General features: G+C 36.1%; 1 non-coding gene across 1 annotated transcript; it reads right to left on the bottom strand.

Moving 5' to 3' along the window:
- Positions 1 to 3,108: 3,108 nt before the first annotated feature.
- LOC141688568 (small nucleolar RNA R71) lies at positions 3,109 to 3,215 on the bottom strand. Its single transcript, XR_012562002.1, has one exon. It is a non-coding gene; the product is annotated as a small nucleolar RNA R71 (small nucleolar RNA).
- Between the last annotated feature and the right edge of the window lie 1,144 nt (positions 3,216 to 4,359).

Below are 4,359 nucleotides of genomic sequence, written 5' to 3' on the forward strand. Positions count from 1 at the left end.
CCAAGAAGGTATAACTTTCAACCCTTTAAGGTTTTATGGTTGGATTTAAGAGTTATGTTTGTTGTAGTGTTAAGATCCAAAGGATTGTGTTTGTTTGAGTTTGTATTGATCATGTTCTTGCTAAAGGCTTGAGTTATTGAGTTGTAATCCATATATGTGGTACTAGACAGAACATATAAGGTGTATGTGGGTGGATCTTGAAAAGTACTTGTGTTTATGATGGTTATATGTAGTGATTGTGTTAAGATCAAGTAGTAGAAATTGAGTTTTGGCATTCTTACACTTGATCTGTTTTCTGTAGGACATTCGGCCATGAAAATGGTTAAAATTTGAAAACTACTGGCCATGAATAGATGTATCTTAATTTTTAGCTTCTATACATGTGTAGATCATCATTAGGAGATTTAAGGTTTAGGAGTTATGGTCATTTTAGTGTAAAACATTTCTGCGATTAGCCAACTGCACTTAAGTCCACTTGCACGGTGATTTTGAAGGACTTAAAATAATTTCGAGATTCTGGAAAAATTATGAAAAATGGATATGAAAGTAGAGAAGACTTTACAAAAATAATTTTGAGAAAATATTAGTTTTTCTATTTTATAAAAATAATTTTGGTAAAGCGAGTGCAAGCAAGAAACGCATAAAAACCTAGTTTTGACGCGCGTTTTCTCACGTTAGAGCTTAAAACTCGAAATGGACTTTCTAAAGCGAACGATCGATTTCAAAACTCGACCATGTTATAAAGTGAGAATATAAGTGTTTAGAATGTGACGATCGGAGATTCGTTATACTTGAGTAGTTGCGAAAGTTGCTTAATAAAAGCGAGACGTTAATCGCGTACTAACTTAGACCGTTGGTTCTTGTTTATAGATCGCCAACCAAACACCAGAGACCATACCACTTCGATTACTCGAGGCAAGTTTTCGAAACCCTATCTTATACTATCCATGCTATATATATACTGTTGTGATATTGATGCCATGATTTACAGTTCAAATATATATGCTTGTCTATGATATCAATGTATACAAATTATGCGATTGTTTACGAAAACAAATTTCGTTTTACACGAGTATGAGAAATTGAAACGTATTTCAAATATAATATATGATAATGGGAGTCGGAGATATTTTAATAACGATTTAATTCCGGAGAGAGCCAGACGCGAAAGATTTCTATTTCGATAAACAAAGTACGTTCGCGTAATGTATATATCAAGCGAACGATTGAGATTTTGACTTAAACTTCGAGAAATATTGGTTTATTCATTTAAGGGACACCCTTACTTGATTGATTATTTTATAAAGCGACACTTAAGGGATTATTAAATATCCAGAAAGTATTTAAAAATATACTGAATAGTTTATAAATCATTTCACGTTATTTAATAAAGATTTAACTATTCAAAGAGCAATTATAGGATACCAAATCCTGTTTTGATTATTTGATTAAGGTGTCTCCATTCTTTGGACCTTATTCAGAAATATTTTGTATTTAAGGTTTTTTTTAATTAATTCATTGAACCTTAATTAGAAATACTTTGTACTTAAGATTTTATCAATTCATTGAACCTTATACAGAGATGTTTTATTTATAAGACTTTATCAATTCATTGAACCCCTCTTAAATTATTATGAGACCTTAGATATTTAATATCTTCGGACTTCTAAAAACTTATTTAAAAATAGACATAGTTCCCAAAGGTACTTTCTAAATTATTCAAAACTCTTGAAAGAGATTAATCATTTGAAACGTTTCAAAACCTTAGGGAACTTAGTCTAGAAGCATAAAAGTTTTGCTTCCTCGTTCAATAAAGAACAAGTTAGTAATATATGTGTCACCCTACTACAGATAGGGATTTGAAAATGATTTTAAATTCAAAACTCCGACAACTCCCAAAGATCAATTGAGTTAAAAGTGATGAATAAATCATCTTATTTAAAGGTCAACTTTTAACGACCTATTCCTTCGAAAAAGGATTTTGAGCAAAAGATATAATTGTTTTGGGACTGGAATGTGGCATGCCCGACATGGAGTGGTATCGGGCGGTGACCAGGCGCGGAGTGGCGCATTATGCAAGCGTGGAGTGGCGCATTATACGGTTATATGGTCTATGTGACCATTAACTTTCGGACTTGCACGCAATGGGCAACCACCATGCAGTGTCTTGATGAGCCCAAAGGCGGCTAGGTTTGTATTCCTTCTACTAGTAGAGAACATTTCGTATTCGGCTGATCACCGATACGTGGTTTATTCCAGTATAGTCCCTTTCTTCCATTGCGGAAAAACTGTTGTGAAATATACAACAGAGAGCCGATAAGGCAGAGTTTTAAACAAGGATATTGATGAATATATATCAAATCCATTTGAGAAATCTGCCGATAAGGCTGAGTTTAAATAAGGATGTTGATGATTATATATCAAATCCATTTGAGAAATCTGCCAATAAGGCTGAGTTTTAAATTGGGATGTTGATGAATATATATCACACCCATTTGAGAATATTGGTTCGAGTAACATCTTGAGATTTTGAAATAAAATGAGTACGAGTATAAAATAATTTTGAGAAAGAGATGAATATAAGTATCCAGTGGATATACTATTGTAGTTAATTTTGAGAATATTATAAATTTGACAAGCATATAAACTTTCAGAACGCTTTGGAGATACAAAGTTTAATTATTGGTTTTATTTATCCTTACATACTTAATTATGGGGATATATACCTTGCTGAGCTATAATGCTCACCCTTGCTTTTATATATCATATCACAACAGACTACCAGCATGGATCAGACCAGGACTGCTGTCCACAGGCGGGTAAGGAACGCTCGTGAGTTCTGTAGGCTTTTTGTACGCAAGCCCCGTGAGGTAGATAAGTGGAGATGATTTATTTAATACGGTTTCCAAGCATATAACCTGTGTGTGTGTGTGTGTGAGTTTGAATAAAAGGTCGAGTAATATTGTGAAAAGAGAATAATTTAATTAATAAGTGATCGTAATGACCCGAATTCACGACCTTGGATTTGGGGGTGTTACAGTCTTCACAACTTGGGAAGATCTTGCTCAAAAGTTTCTCACTAATTTTTTTCCCATGGAAAAGACTGCAGCAATCAGGAATGCTCTTACCCAGTTTGCGCAGCAAACTGGAGAATCTCTGTGTTAGGCTTGGGATCGATATAAGGAGATTCTAAGGAAGTTCCCACATCATGGTATGCCTGATTGGATGATTATCAATTGTTTCTACAATAGATTGGGTCCTACTTCTAGGCCCATGCTTGATGCAGCATCAGGAGGAGCCTTGTGGGCTATGAGCTACGATGAAGCTTATGAGCTTAGTGAACTGATGGCTGTTAATGAGTACCAGAATCCTTCCCAGAGACTGACTCAGGGAAAAGTAGCAAGAATTCTGGAGTTGGACGCAGTAACTGTTATAGCTACCCAACTTAAGGCATTGACAATGAAGGTGGACACTTTGGCTAATTATGGAGTTAATCAAATTAATAGTGTCTGTGAACTTTATGCTGGTGCCCATGAGACTTATCAGTTCATAATTTCTAATAAATCAGCTCAGTTCGTGAGCAACTTCCAGCGATCGCAACAACCTGTGCCAGCCACCTATCATCCTAACAACCACAATCATCTTAATTTCAGTTGGAGTAATGTTCAGAATGCGGTTCAATAGCCTTATCAAAAGTATCCAGCTAAGCAGTACAACCCCCCTGGGTTTCAGCAACCGCAGTATGCACCAAAACAACAACTTCAGCTACAATAAGCTAATAAAAAATCTGAATTAGAGGAGTTGAAGCTTATGTGCAAGAGCCAAGTTGTTTCTATCAAGACCTTGGAAAATCAAATTGGGCAGATTGCTAATGCTTTGCTTAATCGTCATCCTGGTACATTGCCTAGTGACACTGAAGTGCCAGGAAGGAAGGAAGCCAAAGAGCAGGTAAATGCAATCACGTTAAGGTCTGGAAAGGTTGCGAATCCCGAACAAACTCAAGAGTTGACTAAAGAAGTTGAGGCTGAGAAAGAAGTAAAGCAGCAGGATGAAGAAGTGAAACCAAAGAAGACTATTGTTGAGCACACTCTGCTTGAGGGTAATACATAGGAGAAACAGATCTATCCTCCACCGCCTTTTCCTAAGAGGCTGCAGAAGAAAAAGCTGGACAAGCAATTTTTGAAGTTTCTGTTGGTGTTCAAGAAACTTCATATCAACATACCTTTCGCCGAGGCTCTCGAGCAGATGCCTAGTTATGCAAAGTTTATGAAGGGTATTCTCTCTCAGAAGGTGGAGCTAGATGATTTAGAGACTGTCACTCTCACGGAGGAATACAGTGTTGTGCTGCAGCAGAAGTTG

This window comes from Apium graveolens, chromosome 9, assembly GCF_009905375.1.
Source record: "Apium graveolens cultivar Ventura chromosome 9, ASM990537v1, whole genome shotgun sequence".
Taxonomy (NCBI): Eukaryota; Viridiplantae; Streptophyta; class Magnoliopsida; order Apiales; family Apiaceae; genus Apium; species Apium graveolens.